Raw genomic sequence first — 22,521 nt, forward strand, 5'->3', positions numbered from 1 at the left:
AAAAGGCCCTTTCCCTGTGCTCCCAGGAAACCCAGTGCATACTTCTCTGTGAATGTCTTTCCATCTGGTACTGAGATAATCTGTCTGTGCATCTGACTACCTACCAACAACTAAGTCCCTGGTAGCTATCGACTACCCATACAGATCTAGCAGGATACCTCCCTCCTTGTATGCTCTGGGCCTGGCATGCTGCTTCTGCCTGGGTCAAGGCCGAGGCCTTGAATGGCCATTTAGCAGAGTTGGGCATTCTGTGATGGTGTTGGAGTCATCTTAATTTGCCTTGGGTCCCAGAGGACAATGGATCACCATCAGTGAGAAAGATGCATGTGGACCACTCTCTGGGCCAGCCCTGGGAATGGGGCCTGGACAGAAGAAAACAGTAGTGTGGGTGCTTTCCCATTCCCACCACTGCCCACCCCAAATGTATCTGTTGGAACCTAACCCTCAATGTGCTGGCATCAGGAAATGGACCTTTGGAAAGTGTTAGACCATGAGGGCAGAATCCTCATGGATGGAATGACTGATTTACATAAGGGGCCTCAGAGAGCTGCATTGCCCCTTCCACTGTGTGAGGAGGTTACACAAGGAAAGCACCATCGATAACATAGGAAGCCTGATCTCACAAGACACTGAATCCGCTGGCACCTTGATGTTGGATTTCTCAATCTCTAAGGCTGTAAGAAGTAAATTTCTGTTGTTTATAATCCATCTAGTCTATGGTGTTTACTACAGCATCCCCAATAGACTAAGACAGCATGAAATGATACCCTGGGAGGGAGTATGGGCCTTCCAAAGGGGAGATATAAAGGGGAGAACATATTTCCCTGCTGTCAACTTCTCTCATGGCCAAGGGTGAGCCTCCTGCCTCAGAATAGCCAGCCCTTCCCCAAATCTACAAGTTGAGAATTTCCCATGGGGCATGGGGATCTGCATTTTAAGCAGGCATCATCCCTTACCCACAATGATTCTCCTATACACATCAGCTTGAGAACCATGCTGCCCTGCTTGAACACAGACTACTTGGTTCTCTCTGAAGACTAATTTTGGCTACATGGAAGTTGGGGAGATTGGGGGAAACAGCTATCCACTATTCATATAGATCTAGCAGGGAGCAAAGACATCCCAAGGACTCTGAAAAGTAACACATACAATCAGCCATCAGCAGCATAGTAAACCACGGCATATCCATACAGGTAAGCAGAACATCAGTTGGGAAGTGGTTGGAGTAGTGGCTGGAGCAGAAGAAGGTAAGTCATAGAGGAGGCCTAGGGGAATAGTTTCTAGGCCAACAGACATAGGACAAGCCAAATTTGTCAATTCAGTAGCCTGGAAAGGTACATAACATGAGGTCAGGTACACTGACTCAGCACTCAGCCTCTCTGGTTTTGAGTCCCAGATCCACCTGTAACTCTTGCTGGTGACCTTGGGCAGGTTGTTTCATTTCTCTTTGCTTTAGTGCCTGTCAGTAATAACAATAATAACAGCTTCTGTTGTAAGACTTGTGAAGATGGCATGAGTTCTTACATTGGAATGAATTAGGATAGTATCTGACACAGTAACACCAGGCTATCTTTATCATCATTATTGTAACCATCAAGAATCCACAAGCCAGTAGAACCTACAGGGATATTTACATTACCAAGTCTGTGCTTAGTAAACAGTTGTTGACTGCACTGAACTGACTTTACATTGCAACCTGAGTCCCTTGCCCCTCAGCATGCGCCATTTCTCCAAAATAGTCTCTGCCCTCCTCCTGGGGTCTGAGCTCTTCACAGACAATATAGTTGATTCAAGTGGGCCCAAGAGCCAGCATGGATGAAATATTTCCAGTTTCTAGAATGGCAGCCCCAATTTTAAATACTAACTGAGAATTAGAATATGGTTGAGCTGTTTAAGTTATCCAAGTCTTCATCCTCTTCTCTGTGAACATGACAGTAACCTCCAGCATAAGGTCCATGGGAAGATTTAAATGAATGACATTCTAATTAAGTAAATGATCTCTTAGTCTCAAAAAGTAAAGCAATTTAGCTAGGTTTATTTATACCCTAAATAACTGAACCTGGTTAGGGTGGTCCTATTTTTGTGAATATTTAGTAAGCAGAAAGTGCATCTCTAGATTAAGTGCATCTCTGATGGGATGGGAGGACAGGGTCCTCTCTTCTGCCTTTTGTCTATTGTCAGCCTACCTCCCTACACCCTACAACAGGGGAACAGATGATATATCTATTATATTAGTTGTTTTTATAGAATTACTTATTCCTGACCCCCACCAGCACACAGGAGGCGAGCCACTCCCAGCGCACAAGAGGAGGCCTCTGGGCTGCCATACTACCCCTGCCAGCACACAGGAGGTGAGCCATGTGGGTGCCAGCAGCACCCCCTGCCTCCGTGGAAATGAGAAGACATGTAAACAAGCCTCAAAAACAGACTTCCAGATCACCTACAACAACCCCAAAGGGAAACAAGATGGAACACTCTGATACTCAACCACCTGGACTCCCTGAACTGGCAACAAAAGAGGATCTGGAAAAAATGAAATCAGAAATAATTTCTCAGATAACAGCAGAGATTGTGCTCATAGTGTAAGACATGATTAATAAATCTAGGGGAGCTCAGGAACACAATGGAATACCAACATAGGAAACAAATGGAATCCATAAAACAGATGCAAACAGATTTCAAGGAGATTAAAAACTCCATTGAAAGTTTACACAGCAGAATGAGCCAACCTGAGGACAGAATTTCAGATACAGAAGATAAGATTTCAATTAGTGACCAGGAAAAGAAAAACTGCTTTAAAGTTGTAAGGGGCCACAAGAAATCAATCCAGCAGCTGCTAGACAATGCAAAGAAGAATAACATAAGACTGATTGGAGTCAATGAAGAAACAGGAGAGAGTGCAGATGACATAAAAAACTGTTCACAGAAGTGATGGCAGAAAACTTCCCAAGCAGGGGAAAAGAACTTGACATACAGGTAAGTGAGGCACATAGGATTCCAACTAGCCTTGATCAAAAAAAAAAAAAAAACTACACATAGGCATATAATAGTTAAGATTCCAGTAACCCAACAGAAGAACAAATATCTACAAGCAGTGAGAGAAAAGAAACAAATCACATACAAAGGAAAACCCATCAGAATCACAGCAGACTTCTCAACACAAACCCTCAAGGCAAGAAGAGCTTGGTGTGATGTATTTCAAGCCCTAAAAGAAAACAGCCTCCAACCCAGACTGATGTACCCTGCCAAATTATCCTTCAAAATTGATGGAGAAATAAAATACTTTCATGACAAAGAGCACCTTAGGAACTTCATGAATACCAAACCATCACTCCAAAAAATTTTAGACAATATCCTGGGAAAAGACAATGAGTATCACAACCCCAGGAAACTCAGCAGAATGAATCTGTCAGGCACAACAAGAAATTAAATGCAAAGGGGGAGAATTCAACAAAAAGAAAAAGTCATGACAATGATAACTCAATATGTATCAGTTGTAAACATCAATATTAATGGTCTCAATTCACCGATCAAAAGAAATAGACTGGGAGAATGGGTCAAGAAGCAAGATCCAACAATATGCTGCATAGAAGAAACACATTTAATTCAAAAAGAAACTCATAGTCTGAAAGTTAAAGGGTGGAAAACAATACTCCATGTGACAGGAACCTGAAAAAAAAAGGAGTAGCTATCCTCTTTGCAGATCAAGTAGATTTCAAACAAAAATCTGAAACACTGTGGTCCCAAGAATTTCAGATAAGGGATAGTCAACTTGTATGTACAAATCTATTGTTAACATGTGTTTTCATTCCTCTCAAGTAAAAACTTAAGAACAGGACTGTTGGCTCTTAACAGTAATACAAGAAATTTCTATATTGTTTTCCAAAATGGTTTCATCATTTTATATTCACATTAGCAGTATTAGAAAGTTCTAACTCGTTCACACCTAAGCTGACATTTGTTCTTTTAAAACTTTTAACTTCATCTCCCTAATGAGTGTATAATATGATCTTGTTATTGTACTGATTAGTATATTTCTGATTCTGGTGTTGCACACCTTTCCTTGTGCTATACTGGCTATTTACCATCTTTTTATGTCTACTTTTTAATTGGGTTGTCTATTAATGAGCTGTAAGATTTCCTTATATATTCTGGTCATAGGTTATATGCATTGTACATATGGTCTGTTTAAAGACTATTTTTCATTTTCTTAACAATGTCATTTAAAGTTCTAAATTTTGATGGAATGTCATTTATCAATTTTTTTCTTTTATACATCATGTTTTTTGTATCCTAGGAAATTCTTGCCTATGCTAAATTCATAAACATTTTCCCTTATAATTTCTTCTTAAAGTTTTATAGTTTTAGTCTTTCATATTTAGGTTCATAGATCCTTTCAAGTTATTTTTATGTATGAAAATAAAAGGTTGAGGTTAATTAATTAATTTATTTATTTATTGGTACATTTTAGGTATAAAATACATTTACATTTATCATTGGGTGTTTGGACCAGAACACGATGTATCTTAGTTCTTATTTTTTCTCAAATTTCCTGTGCACCCTTCACCCCCTCCACCCTTCCCTACTTACACAGACTTTGATTAAATTTTTTTTCTTTCTCATAATTTTTCCTTTCCCTTCCCCCCTTTCCCCTTGCCCTCCTGTCATCCACAAGCCCTTGGACTTTTTCCTATTTCAAATTACCAATTATTCATTTTAATCATTTTCATCCTTATTTACACTTTCAATTTCTCACACTAGAGAAGCTATTCAGTATTTACACATGTGTGTCCTGTTTATTTCACTTAAGAGTATGGCCTCAATATGCATCCATTTAGCTATAAATGTCTCTAGTTTCTCATTCTTTATGGCCGAGTAGTACTCCATTTTATTAAAAAAACCACATCTTCTTTATCCAGTTTCCAATCGATGGGCACTTGGGCTGTTTCCAAACTTTAGCTATTACAAATTGTGCCACTATAAACATAGGTGCATATATATCGCTGTGGTATGATTCTTTTAATTCTTTGGAGAAGATTCCCAGTAGGGGCGTAGCTGGGTCAAATGAGAGCTGTAGTCCTAGTTCTTTGAGGTATCTCCATACTGATTTCCACAGTGGTTGTACCAAACTACATTCCCATCAACAATGGAGAAGGGTTCCTTTCTCTCCACACCCCTGCCAGCATTTGTTATTGGTTGATTTCTTGATGGCAGCCATTCTTTGTGGGGTGAGGTGGAATCTCAGTGTTGCTTTCATTTGCACCTCTTGAATAACCAGTGATGTTGAACATTTTTTCATGTATTTATTTGCTGTTTTTACTTCTTTGTGTGAGAAATGTCTGTTCATTTCATATGCCCATTTTTGAATTGGGTCTTTGAATTTGGGGGGGTCTGATTTTTTTTCAGTTCTTTATGTATTCTCGATAGTAGATCTTTGTCTGAGGTGCTAAAAATTTCTTCCCACATTGTAGGTTGTCTCTTAGCTCTGTCGGTAGTTTCTCTTGCAGTGCAGACACTTTTTATAATGATGAGATCCCAGTTGTTGATTCTTTGTGCTAGCACCCGTGCTACTGAAGATTTGTTCATAAAGTCTTTTCCTATGCCAATGTCATTGAGAGTTCTACCTAACTTATCTGCCAGCAAGTTTAGTGTTTCTGTCTTGATATTTAGCTCTTTAACCCACTTTGATCTTAGTTTAGTGCACGGTGATAGGTATGGGTCTAGTTTTAATCTTTGGCAGGTTGAAATCCAGTTTTTCCAACACCATTTATTGAACAGGCTACCTTTGCTCCGATGATGTTGGTTGGCTCCTTTGTCAAAGATGAGGTGGCTGAGTATGTCTGGAGTTGTTTCTGCATCTTCTAATCTATTCCACTGATCTTTGAGTCTGTTTCTTTGCCAGTACCATGCTGATTTTATCACAGTAGCTTTGTAGTATAGTTTCAAGTTGGCGATTGTGATACCCCTAGCCATGTCTCTGTTGCCTAGAATTGCTTTTGCTATTCTAGGTTTCTTCCACTTCCAAATGAATTTTTGGATTATTTTCTCTAGTTCTGTGAAGTATATTGTTGGAATTTCCATTGGTATTGCATTAAATCTGTATAGTAGTTTTGGAAGTATGGCCATTTTCACTATATTGGTTCTTCCTACCCAGGAACAAAAGATATCTTTCCATTTTCTTATATCCTCTTTGATCTCCTTTTTCAGAGAGCTGTAGTTTTCAGTGTGGAGGTCTTTTGCTTCCTTTGTTAGGTTGATTCCTAGATATTTCATATTTTTAGATGCTACTGTAAAAGGAATTATTTCCCAAATTTCTCTCTCAATGGGTCTGCTATTTGCGTATAAGAAGGCTATTGTTTTTTGAGTGTTGACCTTATATCCAGCTACTCTACTGAATCTGTCTATTAGGTCTAGAAGACTTTTGACTGAGTTTTTTGGATCTTCTATGTAAAGTATCATATCATCAGCAAATCATGACAGTTTCACTTCTTCCTTTCCTATCTTTATTCCTTTTATTTCTTTCTCTTGTCTAATTGCTATGGCTAATGTTTCCAGAACAATATTAAACAGGAGTTGTGACAGTGGGTATCCTTGTCTTGTTCCTGATTTTAGCATGAAAGTTTTCAGTTTTTGACCATTTAGTATGATGTTGGCTGTTGGTTTTTCATAGATAGTCTTAATCAGGTTGAGATAAAGACCTTCTATTCCAATTTTCTGTAGCATTTTTCTAGCACTTTTTTTTTTGGTACCAGGGATCGAACTCAGGTCCTTGCACTTGCGGGGCAGGCACTGGAACAACTGAACTAAATCCCCGGCCCCTTCTGTAGTATTTTTATCATGAATGGGTGTTGGATTTTGTCAAATGCTTTTTCTGCATCTATTGAGATGATCATGTGGTTTTTGTTCTTGACTCTGTTAATGTAGTGTATTACATTTATTGATTTATGGATATTGAACCATCCTTGCATCCCTGGGATAAATGCGACTTGGTCAGGGTGTGTAATCTTCTTGATGACACTCTGTATTCTGTTTGCCAGTATCTTGTTGAGGATTTTTGCATCTATGTTCATTAGGGAAATTGGTCTGTAGTTCTCTTTTTGGGTTGGGTCTTTCCCTGGTTTTGGAATCAAAGTAACACTTGCTTCCAGAAATGAATCTGGAAGCCTTGCTTCCCTTTCAATTTCCTTGATGAGTTTAAAGAGTAATGGCAATAGTTCTTCTTTAAATGTCTTGTAGAATTCAACAGTGATGACATCAGGACCTGGGCTTTTCTTTGTTGGTAAGTTTTTTATTTCCTTTTCAATTTCACTCATTGTTATTGGGGTGTTTAGAATTTCTATATCTTCTTCATTTAATTTTGGCAATTTGTATGTATCTAGGAATCTGTCCATTTCTCAAGATTCTAGAAAAAGAAGAGCATAACAAACCCAAAGCTTGTACAAGAAAGGAAATTATAAAGATCTGAGCAGAAATCAATGCAATGGAGACTAAGAGAATGATGCAAAAAATCAATGAATCAAAGAGTTGGTTTTTTGAAAGAATGAATAAGATCAATAAAACTTTAGCCAACCTTATCAAAAAAAGGAAAGAAGGGCTGGGAATTTAGCTCAGTGGTCCCACAGCCTGCCTTGTAAGCGCAAGGACCTGAGTTCGATCCCCGGTACCAAAAAAAAAAAGGAAGAAAAGGCTCAAATCCATGCAATTAAGAATGAAAAAGGTGAAGCCACAGCAAATTCAGCAGAAATCCAGAGAATCATCAATATCCACTTTGAGAATCTGTACTCTAATTAAAATAAAGAGATTAATTTTCTATATACGGATACTAGTATTCTAGTGCCGTTTGCTGAAAACACTATCATTTTCTCTGCTCTTGAATTGAGTTTATGTTCTATAGAATGCTAATGTTAAATAATCTTTCAAAACTCAGTGGACCATATATGTGTGGTTCTATTTCTAGATTCTCTGTTTTATTCCAATGATCTATATGTCCCTCCTTATACCAACACTGCTTTGATTACTGAAGTGTTAGAGGAAGTCTTAAAATTAGGTACTAAATGTCTTCCAACACTGTCTTTTTTTATTTTTATTTTTCTAGGTCCTTTGTACTCCTACATAACTTTTAAATTTCAATATCCAATTCTTCATTTATAGCAAGTATACATAGACCTGAATTTGTATATATACCTTTTGTTTTCTAATCCTGCTAAATTCAAATACAAGTTCTAGGGGCTCCTAGAGATTTCTCAGTGTTTTCTCTGTAGATGATCATTTCTTCTACGTATAAAGATTTTGCTTCTACCTTGCCAATCCTATGCTATTTTTTTATTTTTATTGCCAGGCTATTTTGGTTTGGGCCTATGTTTTAAAGTTTAATGGACAGATGAAGAGTAGGCATATCTGCCCTTGTTCCCCACTTTAGGGAGAAAGCATTTTATCTTCTCCATTCATATAAGGCATTTTTGCTGGAAGTATGGAGTGCATATCTTTGATCTGTTGAGAAAGCTCTGTTCAACTTCTAGTCTCCTGATAGCTTTTACCATGAACAGCTATAGATTTTAGACCAATACTTTTTCTCCAATTATTGGCAGGATCATATGACTTTTTCCTTTCCTCTGTTAAAATGATGACTTTTGGGAGTGGATCTTCCAATGCTGAACCAACACTGCCATCCCTATAATAAAACCACTTTCTACATATGCCAGATCTGACTTCTAATAGTTTATTTTGTTAAAGAAATTTCAATCTATGTTCATACGTTTGTCTTCTATTATCTTTATCCAGTTTTAATATTAGCACAATGTTGATTTCCTAAAATGAGGGGAGAAGTGTTCCTTCTTTTTTCTTCTTTAAATGTTTGATATAATTTATCAGTTAAAATGTATATGAGCCTGTTTTTGTCATATAGGTAGGTTTTCAAGCTAGGAATATGGTTTCTTTAATAGGTGCTATTCAAATTTTATATTTCCTCCAGAGTTAGTTTCATTAATTTGTCTTCCAAGCTACTTCTCAGAAGTTGTCAAATTTATCTCAAAAAAGATTTTTGAAATATGCTTTCTATATCCTTTTAAATTCTGTCAAATTTCTGGTAATGTCTCCTAGATCTTGATATTATAATTTTAAAAATGTATTATTAATATTGTGTAATAGGAAGAAGAAGTCTAAAGGATCAGGGGAAGTGAGAGGTGTAGGGGAAAGTAAAGAAGGGAAAAGAGAAAACATTAGAAAAGGAAAAAAATGGAAACAAAGTCTTTGCAAATAGGGAAGGGTGGAGGGGGTGAAGAGACAGCAGGGGAAGGGGAAAAAAATAAGGACCAAGATATTCATGTAATGGTACAAGATCCCAATGATGAATGTAACTGTATTTTATACCTAAAATGTACCAATAAACTTAATGGGGGGGGAAAGAATTACTTGTTCCCATAGAATTATTTCTGACCCAAGTGGCTTAAGCCATAGTAACTATTATTATATCATACCATTTCTGTGGATCAGGAACTTGGGAGCAGCCTGGCTGAGTGTTTCTGGCTTGGAATGCCTCAGGAGGTTGTAGTCCAAGAGTCACCAAGGGCTAGATTCATTGGATGGGTACTAGAGGACTTGATTCCAAGATGGTGATTTCACATGGCTGGCTAAATGGTTGTTGTAAGGAGTCCTCATTTCCTGATCAGCTGGAACTTTCTGTAGGGCTCCTTGAATGCCCTTAAAATATGGCAACTGGCTTCCCCCAAGAGCGAGTCAGCTGAGAGCAAGGGAAACTGAAATGACTTTTATGATCTAGCCTCAGAAGTTACATGCTGTCATTTTCACAATATCTTACTGGTTAAACAAGTCAGCCATATTCACTACAGGAGGAGCCAGCCCAGGACATGAATATCAGGGTGCAAGAATCACTGGATGTCTTGTAAGCAGCTACCACATTAACAAAAGACTAGATTAAATCCACCTTTAAAAAATGCTGTTTTATTTTAAAAGTCCTTTAAAAACTTACCGAAATTCCTTACTCTATAACATAATGGATGTAGGAAACTATTTTGCTTATTCCTATGTATGATATGTGATAGGTTATGATGAAAGAAGACATTGAAGAGTGAGACATGGCATTTTTCACTCTGAGACAAATAATCTTCAACTTTATATTCCTGCTGTATATATGTTTAGTAGAGGCCAAAATACTTTAGATCAATGCTCAGGTACTCTTCTTCCTGGGACAGGTGTTTGGGCCTAGTTCTCACCAAAGGAATGTAAACAGAAATTATGTATACCACCTCTACGCTGAGACAGTGAAGTCGAGTGTGATTTACCTATTCTCCCCTCTTTTTTTTTAACCCATTGACAGGATGAAAAGCATTGGTAGAGGAAACCTAGGCACTAGAAGAAGACGGAGCAGCCAGTTAAAAAAGGCCTGGATCCCTGAGTGAGTATGTGGAGTAGAGCTCCCTCCTCACCTCTGAGAGACCCACATTGAACTCTGAAGAGGGTAAGAAATAAACCTTTGTTGGGTTATGAACTGAAAGGTTTGGGTTTTTGTATCTGCAGCCAGCGTGATTTACTATGATTAATGTCAAGTATAAATCTTATTTAAATCTTCATCATCCTGAAGTTCAATTTAATTATTACAAAACTGAATCCATGTTTGCTTTCTTTAGCATTTATCTCTTCTTATAGGACATACCACCTTTTAAATAACAAGAGAGATCAAAGGCCTGGAACATAGTTGTGAGGTACAAATGTATGATATCATCATTACATGACATCTGGATCAAAAAAACCGACAGGGAGGCTGGGGATTTAGCTCAGTGGTTTTGCCGCCTGCAGCGCAAGTGCAAGGACCCAAGTTTGATCCCTGGTACAAAAAAAACACACACACACACAAAAAACCAGACAGGGAAGTAGGGTTTAAAAATAAAAAGTAAATAAGCGTTATAAAATGTAATGCTGTGTAAAATTGATTCAATGTATTCAAAAATTAAGGGCACTTTACCTCTTAATAAATATCAAAGAACCACACGGTTCTTTTTATATTCCAGGGACTGAGCCAGTTTTTAAAAAATCTTTAACCATATAGTTCTAGAATTCAAGGTCATCCCCAGAGACTTCAGTAACACACTTAAAAATAACTCTTAAAATCCTGTCTGCACAATAAAGGACTATAAAAAATAGATCACTCTCTGGTTTTATAGTTTAAACTCTATTCATCTTTGTCCTTTTGCAGAGAAAACTGAGAACCACAAAGAAATTGGGGGAAACTTGACTAATGGGTCCTCTCTCATGCATTCATCTTCCCACCTCTTGGATGTGGGGTCCTTAACTTTCCAGCTGACCACTCCAGGGCTGTATTACCTCAGTGAAGCCTCTTCATGCTCCCTGAGATCTCAAAGCTAATCAAGTATTCTTGGGGTAGCAGCAGGGACTCGTGTTGTGGAATTCCCAGCTTCCACTGGCGACTCAGAGCCTGCGGATTGTCTTGCCTTTGTGTCCATACCGGCCACATTCCTGGCGTGGTGACCTCAGTCAAACCAACTTATTCTTGCTTCTGAGTCTTCCCTGATTTTTCTTTGTTGGCTTTGAACTTGTCCTAAATGAAGCCCTACTGAACTTCTTTCCCTGGCTGAGTGGGTGCTGGCAGAGACCAAGGATGGGCTGGGAGATGGCCTGTCTTCAGGGATCAGGGACACAGTTACATGTAGAGCCTGGTCCTTCTGGGGTAGTTCCTGACTGCAAATATAACATTTATGTATGTATGTATGTATGTATGTATGTATGTATGTATGTATGTATGTATTTATAAAAAGAGAAATGACACAGCTGGGTAAAGAAAGACCTCATTTACTTTGTGTCTGGGGACATTTCTTCTTTCTAACATCCCCCCCCCAAAATGCTTCCTAAAGCAGTGTGAAAGAAAACGAGTGACATCTTTGAGAGGGGTAAGAAATTTATATGCTGTAAAAGTATTTCCAGTATGTTAAAGATGAGTAATTTTCCTATCAGTATGTGTATAAAAGAGAAGAGATCCAGGCCACTGATGTAACTGTATGAAAAACAAAAGAATTTGTGGCAAAGGAATAGTCAAAATACTTGAACTGAAAACAAAGAGAAAAGTGATCATTTTTACAGCCTGGCTCTAGTTACTGAACAGTTGACTCAGATGACTAACGAACACATCTGTATTTACATGATCTGGAAGGCATAAATTGCCAACACATAGGAAAATTCTGGAAAAATGAAAGAGTAAACAAAACTCCTTAAGTATCTGATGAAGTTATCTAGCTAGGCTCCTTCCCCCCCTTCACTGTTGAACTACCACGTCTGGCAAGACTGTGCCATCTAGTGGCTTCACAGAGACTGCCCACAGTTAGATTCAGTTCGGAATATCCTGTTAACTACAGTACGAATGAGGGGAGTTCACATTTCCGCGGTGGGTGACTCATGGAGTGAGCATCACACAAATGCCTCATTTCAGACCATCAATTCCCTCATCTACAGGATCCACGTGGCTGTGTAACAAGCTCTGTGGTCTCAGCCACTGCCCTTTGGAAGCCTACCTGCAAGGAGGAGCATTGCAGATCTCTGTTTATAAGGTAATAGGAGATAAAGCACCAGTAATAATAATGAGGATACAAAAATAGAATCCCAGACCAAACAGCAATCCTTGCTGATGTTCTTCACGTGGCAATAATACCGACCTCCTCAAATTTCTTGCTCTGAATTCTTGGTGATCTTTAATGATTTGAGCTCTCATGTTGGACCCCAGCCCCACTAGCTCCTGGCTCTCCCTGACTTTGCCTGGCATCACCTGACCTCTCACCTATGCTCTCATCAGTACTCATGTAAATTTGTCCGCAGCTCTCTAACGTCCCCAGTTCTGTGCAGTTCTCTGTTGAGATACCTGAACTCTCAACTAGGGGAGAGAGGGAGCTCAATGCCAACCATGTTCAAAGAGACAGAATAAATTCAAGGAAGAGAAAGTCTCTAGGAAAGAGTTATAGTTCATCTTACAAGTTGCTTTGAAACAAATACCCATTTTCAATAGATCTGTACCAGTGGTGGTGAACCTATGGCAAGCATGTTATTTGTTTTCCTTTTAAGACAAAAGATGTTAATGTATGTGAGGTGTTTTTTTTCTAAACTAAAACCTCAGTGTTTGGGTTTAATTGCAATGTTGCCACTTTGCAATAAATAAGTGGATTTTGGGTTACTTGTCTCTAAAAGTTTCACTATCGCTGATCTACAGAAAGGTATGAATGTAGAGATGGTAAAATAGCTGAGATGAAAAGGAAGTAGGCTAGGCCACAATCCTTTGGGAAAAGTTTGAAAAAGTGAAATGTATTGTAATTTTTACAACGTTCTACCTTTGAAACTAGAATATTCATGACATATAATTCACACAAAATTGACCATTTTGAAGTATATAGTTGAGGGATGTTTGGTATACTCACAAAGGTGTGCAAACTAATTTTAGAGCACTTTACTTCCAAAAGAAATCTTGTAATCATAGCAGTCATCCCTTATTCGCCCTTTCCTGCTCCAGACCCTTTGCAACCCTAAATCCATTTGCCTTTTCTGGACATTTCACATAGATGGAGTCATACAGTGAGTGTTCTCTCACTTAGCATAACGTTTTCAAATTCATTCATCTTTTAGGGTTACGGTTCTTTATTTCTTCATATGGTTGAATGATGCTCTATCACATCTCATTTCCATATACACACCAGCGGATAGACACTTGGATTGTTTCTCCTTTTTGACTATTTGGAATAATCCTACTATGAGCAGTCATATACAAGTTTTTACATAAATGTGGTTTCAATGAAATATACGCTGAAAAATAAATGGATGATCTTTGGGGATAAAAAAAAAGATCTCTATGTATTAAAGCCAACTACATACTCCTACCTTACCAAGCCTAGAGAAAATAATTACATGGCTATTCACATATCTAATCAGCTACAGAGGTGTCTATAGAATCACAGTCTTAGAGTCTAAACTGTCTCAGAGATTCCTCCCAGTGGCGCAGGAACATTCTCTCAATTTACTCAATAGTTAATCATTTCATTCAATTCTATAGACAGGGAACACTTTTATCCACAAAGCTTAATCATTTTGTTTATAATTTCTAGAAAACTCTTTTGTACATTTGCAGTCTGTCATTTTATAACTTTCTGAAAAGTTTGACACTACTTGGCAAATCCTAAAATTATGCTAAGCTACCACCTCCTCAGTACTTCTGCCCATTAAGCTATCTTCAGACATTTCCCTTTTCCATAAATTCATAATGCACCATCTCTGATGGGTTCCTCTAGATATTAAAGTATGTTAATATCCTTCTAAATAGATATTCCTCAATTCTAGTGAAATGTGCTCTGCCAGTGGGGAATAAAATGAGAGCAGTATCTGTCTGTAATACATATTTCTTCTAATAAAATAGCATAAGACTGCATGACTTTGGTAACTATGTAATTTAGCAGTGCAAAACGGCTTGCACCAATCAGGTAAAATCACCCAGATTTTTTCAAATGACCTGTGGTTACCTCCTGTTCTGGGAAGTTTATTTTTGGACCTAATGGGACCTTTTCTTTCTTCCCCATTAAATTTCACTTTTGAAATTCTAGTCTATAATTCCATTTTGTTAGAATCTTTTGGGCTCAACCCACCATCTGTTTCAGCCATATGGCAAGCACAAAATAGCAAAGTTTTTTTTATTGATCTTTGCACAATTCTTTATTAGGAACTATATAAAAATCCTCCTGTCCAGGACAGCATTTCTTCTCACTTGCTGCGAGGACAGCTAAATCTGGTCACTGTTTCTCTATTACATGAAATCTCACTGTCCTTGGTAAATACTAGTTGCTCCGTGAATGTTGAATTCAACTATCTCCCTTTCATTGCCAACAAAGAGCTTTGCTGCTAGGACTGCTTCTGTAACACAGGAGCTGTGTCCTGCCAGTTTCTGCGGGACAATCCCACTGTTCAGCTATGTTAAGTAAGTCATGAGACTTCCTACACAGCTAATGATTCAGTTCCTGATACATCCTCCTTCATCTTCCAAGTTCTTATGAGGCTGAAGCAGGAGGATCACAGGTTTGAGCCCAGCCTGGGCAACTTAAAGACTTAAGAGCATATCTCAAAATAAAAAAATTTTAAAAGCACTGGGGATGTAGCCCAGATCAAAGGCTCTGAGTTTAATCCCCAGTACCACAAAACAAAAACAAAACAAAATCACTAAAAAAGTTTATATTTTTCAGATTTTTCTATGTGTCAGTGTGTTTATTAAGGATTTTCATAAATTATCCCATCTCAAGAGCAAATTTACAAAGTACAACTTGTATTTCCATTATAGAGATGAGGAAACTAGGCACAGGGAATTTAAGTAAATCATCCAGGTGTGCATGGCTAATAACTACCTAGTCATAATCCGAACCTAAAGCACTTCTGGTCTGGAGCAGGAAACTCTTTTTAAGAAATCATGACTGTCACCTACAAAAAGATAGGAAATACTGTTTGCAACAATATGCTGAGGGAACATTTCCGTGGCCATATCCAAAGGTTTCTCCTGGTGATTGATACCTTTTATTCAAACGGACTGGCAGAAGGCCAGTTGCCCCAGAGAAGGAGAAAATTAGTTGAGACCAAGAAGGAACTACCATAGGCTGGCTTATTCGTAATGCTTCATTTTCTTCTTTTTTAGTATAAAAAATGAAAAAGGGGAGATGCAAAATTACAAAATGTAAATATTAATTAATTCCAGGAGTTGAATTCTCTGTGTGTTGTTACACTCCCTACACTTGCCTGCATTTTTCCAGTTACTTGAACAATACTTCTGAAAGCCAATCTGCAGCGTTGTGGGCATGCTGACACAGGCAGAAGCCATCCTTTCTGAAGGACATAGTTCAGCAGGTGTTTACTTTATCACAACAAATTTAACATAGGCCAATAACGATGTAATAAAAAAAGGCTTTTCTTCATAGTTTTCTCAGGAAGGCAGTTCACTTCACAACAGTGGACAGAAGAAATGTCCAGAACCACTTTGTGTTTGTGATTCCTCTCATTAGCTCCAAACATTAATTTCTATTTAAAATGCCAGGCCAGGCCATTAGGAAATGAACTAGAGATAATAAGATCTTTGTAATGCAAATTGAACACAGGTCGTGGCAACTAGCAGGAAATCAAACACACAGTTGACAACTATTATTTCTAAGTTATGGGATCAGGAGGAATTTCTTATTATGTTTCAAGCATATTCCAAATCCCTCCCCCCCCCAATTTCTTTTGCTATATCCTCCTTTGTCTTCCAATGTTTTAGTAGTCAACTTAGGAGTGTATAACCTTAAACACAAGTAACTGTATTCTGAAAAATTACCTCTCCCTGGGTCCTGTGCATCTCAGCTTCTGTCTCTCTGGTTTTAACCTAGTAAACCGCCACATTCACACCTTTGTTCACACCATTCCTTACATTTGCTTTTGACACCTTACCTTTCCTCTTTCAATTTACTACATGCTAGGAAATTAAATAAGTCTGCTTTTTATAATTGTTTGTAAACTAGAGTAGACAGCTTTTGGATGGGTTTTGTGATACCTGCTTAAAGCCTTCAGGTTCAAAGAAATTCACCTTGGATTGGAAGGCATGGGCGAGACTTTCACAAATCCAAACATCCATCAGTTGAGTCATTTTTGGGTTTGATAGAAACTCTGTACACATCATATTTTCATCTTAGTGCCCATGAGTAAACTGCTGCCACTGTCTTGGAAATAAAAGCCAAGACCTGTGACCCCTTGTGAGGACATTCATCTTTTTCTATTTCCATGTTTTATTAGACGATTAAATTCAGCTTTCTAATCAGTTGGTTTTTTGTTTTGTTTTGTTTTGTTTTGTACCAGGGATCAAACTCTGGTCCTTGTGCTTGAGCAGCAGGTGGCGAAACCACTGAGCTAAATCCCCGGCCCAGGTTGTGTTTTATTTGTAGTGCTAGAAATGGAACCTAGGGCCAAGTAAGCCTACTACCAAGTAAGTTACATACTGATAGCCCCTGCTTTTTTTAATCCAGCCATTTTTATTTGGAGCAATTCACTTAACGATTTGTGTTCAGTGGTTAAGTCACTTGGACTAGACCACATAGACCAATTTTGAAAACCACTCTCTTTTAAAGATTATAGTTAATATCTTATAATTGTACTTGTTGGGTGTTTAAGATATAGTTTATATAATTGCTTATATTTTCTCCCAAGAAGCCAATGATCAGATCTATTATGGTTTGAGGCTGCAGCTCATTGGAAAAAACTGTGTTTGGTTTTCAGTGATGATTGAATTATTTTGATTCCATTTTAGAATGGCTATTTATTCCATTTGTCCTTCATGACATTGGGTGGTGACGCTAATTACATTTTATAGGAAAATGCTTGGGAATGTTTTTTCTTGGAGTAAGAATAGTTTGTATTCAGTCTCCAAAATTTTGTTTCCCATTGTGATAATCACATATAATATATAAATTGTGCTTTATAGGGTCACAATATAGATGTTCTCATTTATTCTTAAATGAACAGTTGGGGCAGGCATCACTGATGATATGAAAGAGGAAGAATTACAAAGATTTTCTTCTGACTTCTGGAACCAGAGCCTTTTGAGTATCAGAGTGGCAGTCAGCATCCATCTTGAGATAGCTGACTGTTCTGTAATCAAAAAACCCTGGCCTGTACTGGCCTAATAGTTTTTATCTGTATTTGCTTCCTAATTGTCAGGTGTGATAAAGAATCTTCACTACAAGTCTTCATTTTATTAATTAATAATTCCAAATGAGAAACAGTAAACACTACAAGTAAGTTACTATAGAAAAAATCTGTGAGGGTGGTACATTGGTATCGACAAAAATAGATCTTTAACTGGCTGTCACATATTCCAGTTTACTTTATATGATCGATCAAAGAAATGTGGTATATAGAAGGGAAGGTGACATTTTCAATCACACCTGTTTGTAAGACTTGCAGTTGTTTTAATAACTCAATATAATTTATCATTTTGAAGTGAGCCATTTATCTCAATGGCTGTGATCTATAGCTTCTGCTATGACTGAAATGCCACATGTCATGTTAAAATTGTCTGGGACTGCAGTTTTATGAGATGAAGCGCTAACACTGATGTACTCTTTATAAAAACCTTTCCACACTCAGCCCATTTTCGAGAGATTTTCTCTTTAGACAACTTAATGTAATTTGATCATCTTAAATTAAGTTCTATACATTTGCACCCAGTAGCTAGAAGAAGGGAAATACTTCATACATGCCATCTTCCTAATTGCCTTTAACTCTCCTGTTTATTATCATTTTGTTGTTCAAATATGTTTCAATTGTGTCAACTGCCTTAAATCTTTATTGAAAGTAGACATATTAAAAATAAATGAGAAGAATTCATGCATTTAACACATACTCAAATTGCATCAAGTATGGACTTGCCCATTAAAACAAATCTTTGGATATGAAGAAGTCTTAAAGAATTAAACGTATTTGAGACAGGGACTGCACGGGAGTGCACAGGCGTGGAATCTGGCCAGTGGCCGAAAGGATCAGTATCATTCAAAGATGTGACTGTGGACTTTAGTTGGGAGGAATGGCAGCACCTAGATTCTGCTCAGAAGACTCTATACATGGATGTAATGTTGGAAAACTATTGCCACCTCATCTCTGTGGGGTGTGACATGACCAAACCTGATGTGATCCTCAAATTGGAATGAGAAGAGTCATGGACATCATTTGCAAATTGTGTCTGCTTAAAAGAAAACTGGAAAGCTGAAGACTTTTTAATGAAATTCAAGGAACACCAAGATAAATATTCTAGATCAGTTGTATGCATTAACAACAAAAAACTGTTAAAAGAGAAGAGTAATGTATATGAAAAGAAAGGTATTGTCTATTAGCTTTATTTTAATGTTCTGTATTAGTTTTAATTAATGGACATTCTGCTTCTTTTAAATTGCATTTTCTCTTCAGCTTTCCCCCCACAATTTTCCCTTTATAGGTCACTGCCAGGGTTCATGCTAGGTCTGGTTTAGTTTCTGCCTCTAAGCTAGGTAACTCTGAGATCTGATTTCAACATGGAAAAAAAAAAATCACACATGGATGAAAATTGGCACAAGTTAAATCACTTGTTTCCTTAGCCCTTAATTAAGAGAATTGCAGAAGTGTTAATTTACTTATATTTAAACGCCTAATTGAAAACCAGAAGTCCACTAGCTTCAGGTATGCAAAAGAATTATAGTAAGAGTAGTTTCAAAGACACCATTTCAATTTTATGAGCTGAATCCTTGATATCTTGGGGGGGGGGTCTTGTGTATTTGTGTATTTGATATAGTCTCATTTTGTTTAGTTCTTAATATATTGAGTCTAAGGACATGTGCTCTGTGAAATCACTAGTCCAGTTTTTATTCATTCAGAAATTAATGCTACACTAATTTATTGTGCTAATATAAAACATATTATATACACATATAACATATAAAATATATGTACATTAAAAATATATACTATAACTTTGAAAGCAAACAAGAAAAACCATTGAGGAACCAGAGGAGAGCTCATTGAGAAACCAGTTTGCAGAGGCATGAGTTTTGGAGAAACTAGCCCCACTTGCCGACCAAATGGCAAGCCATAGGCATCTGCCCCTGGCAGGTGCACTCTGATTCACCTGGGCTCTGACCTGGCGCTGGGTGCCCACATCACGAGTGGATGGCAGGGCCCTAACTTTGCAGCTGCAACACAGAAATCCTGTTTTGTGCGGGGCAGCAGCTAAGCTTGGCAGGTGTTGAAATGCCATTTTGAAATAAAGGAGGGCCTTATTTTATCTTTCCTATTTCTTGCTTCTGGTCTAATTGAGTTCTAACCAGATGACATTTGGCAGGATGCCATGATGCCACTTGACTCCCACTGGTAGAAATAGTGTGTTTGGTTAAAGGCTAAGAATGGATGATATTTGATCTCTGAGTCCAAATATTGCCATAGGAGCAGGATTGCTGAAGCAGCTTTCCCATCAGGCAGAGATTTGTCTGAAAACAGGTGAGAACCCCAGCACCTTGTCAGCATCTTCTCAGGATTGGATCTCACATTGTTTGCATGTGCTGTTCTCAGGCCCTCAAATGTATTAACCTTACCACAGTCCTATGAGGTAGGACCTACAATATCTTCCCCCCTTTTCTACAGAGGAAAAACTTGAAGGAGCTGTTGAAACACTCATTCATGATCACATGATTAGGATAGAGCCAGACTGCCCAGCTCTAGAGTCTGCTCCTGCCACCTAGGTGGCTGGGGTTGGGGAAGAAAAGGTGACAGGTCCTACCTCTGTGGCAACCAAGGACTTTGCATTTACTTTTGTATGTACCTTTTTAAAAAAGTGTTATTAGTAAGTTATAAACTTTTCCCTTCTCTTACTTTTTTTTGTCTTAAAAATTAGGAAAGAAGGAGAAAGCAAGAAAGGGAGGATGAGTGGTTCAGCAATGGGAAGCATTTGTGGGAGGAAAGGGCAGAGTATTTCTCTTCCTCTCTGCCTCAGCTGGTCTCCCTGGCTGTGGCTGCATTGCCCCAGCACCTGTCCCTACTGCAGGCCATCTGAGGTTTCAGCTTACTCCAGGTGGGCCCAGATGCCTTCTACCTATCCCTGTAGCACTGGAGGAAGAAAAGGAAGAGCGAATCACCTACAGCCTTGCTGTCCCCTTTGGTTTTCCAGTATTCTTATCACCTGTGCAACCAATTTCCTGTTTTACATTCCTCTTCTAGAAATACTTAGAATGATGTCTATCTGCGTGGCTGGGTCCTGTCTGATCTGTCCTGTAATCCTTCTCTTTGACTGTAACAACATGGGAGTTTTTAATCCCTTCCAAGAGTAGATTATGGGTTTAGAGATAGCTTTTCACTTCCTTTTGCAGTCCAACAATGTACAGAAACATAATGTTTAGTCAGCCCAATGCTCCAAGTTTGTGACCAGAAATTAAATTATAAACCCAGAATGCAAAGAGTGGAGAGGTTGCACTTAATTTCATTCCTTCCCATCACCCCCTCCACATACCTACTCCCATCTCTCCATAATTATGTGGGTTGTGTTGCAGCTACTAAATCGGAGACTTGTGCATCTTTTTTCAAGAGTTTTCCATCAAAAGTGCAGGAAAGCTTTCAGTGAAGTCTTCAAGCCATCCAGTGATACTCTTCAAACTGCAGGGACTCTGAAATGTTCATTCTACCAGTCCATTCTGACTGAGAACCTACCGTGTGCCAGGCCCTATGCTAGAGGCCCAGGAGATGCAGCTGAATTGACTTGGCCCCTGCTCTCTAAGATCTGAAAGTCTAGTAGAAGACTTGGATCAGGGAAAAGATGGCTAATGCCCTAGGAGGGGTCACCAGGATGCCCAAAGGAGAGGGATGAACCCAGTCTTGATCTTTCCCCCACTGAACTCTGACGGAGACTTGCTCAGCAATGAGGCATAAAGTTGGGCCTAAAGGATGGGACCACAAAGCTGGGAGAAGGACATGGAAGGGTGTTCTGGGTCTGGGCAGGGAGGCAAGCAGGGGATTAAGGCATAGAAAATGCTGAGTGTGACTAACTGGGACCTCCAGGCAAGGAGACTCCTGGGGTTTGATGGCCAAACTCCCTAGCACTGGTTTTCTGGGCTTGTTCTCTTTCATACTCTCTGTGCATGCACTCAGTCTCTTCTCTGGCTCTGTCTCCCCCCGCCCCCTCCATGTGTCCCACCTGGCAGAGCTCATCCTCAGGGGGTGAGGAGGTGCTGTCACAGGCCCTGTGAGCTCACGTCCCCAGCTTCTCTCTGCCCAGCCCCACCCATTCTTTCCCACTCCCCTTGCTCCAATTGGCCCTCCTTGGACTCACTTTGGGGGTTTTATTTTTCATCCTCCGGTGGCCCTGCTGTTTGCTTGCTAAGTGATTTATACATTCCAGGCTGGATCCAAGATAATGTGGGATGAAAAGCAAATGCAAACGACTTGAAGAAGAAGCCAGGATAAACACACACTGACAGACCTCAGGCGGACAGTGTCCAAGCCTGGGCATTTATCCTGAGCTGTCCCTCTAGGGCTTATTGTCCTGGCTCAAAGTAGCCTGCAGGCTGCCCGCACAAGGATGTGTGAGGAGAGGGTGAGGAGGCCTCTTTTTGCTTCCTTCTTTGCTTTTTAAATTAAAGATTAATGTGATCTTGGGCTTTACTGGGGAGCCCTTACTGGGCTAGAGGTATGGCCCATGTTCCCTGCTTTTCTTCCCTGACAGGATTCTCCTGTCATTGCAGCCCAATGGCCCCAGCAGCTCTGTTCCTGTATTCTGGGTTCAGGTCCCCGCTAGCTGAAGAATCTTCCAGAACTGCAATTCTAGTCGTTACTGGGAGAGATTGTCTGGCCCACGCCAGCTCAGACACACTGTGGAAAGGGTGTGAACTAGTGTTTGACATTCTTCCTGGGGACAGGACCTTTGGAAATATAGCTTAGTGGATTGTTTTGACAATAACTACTTCCTCTTAGGCAAGATTTTTTTTGTTT

The sequence above is a fragment of the Heterocephalus glaber genome, unplaced genomic scaffold (assembly GCF_053883595.1).
Source record: "Heterocephalus glaber isolate CG9 unplaced genomic scaffold, H.glaber_assembly_v1.0 deba00001593, whole genome shotgun sequence".
NCBI classification, from domain to species: Eukaryota; Metazoa; Chordata; class Mammalia; order Rodentia; family Bathyergidae; genus Heterocephalus; species Heterocephalus glaber.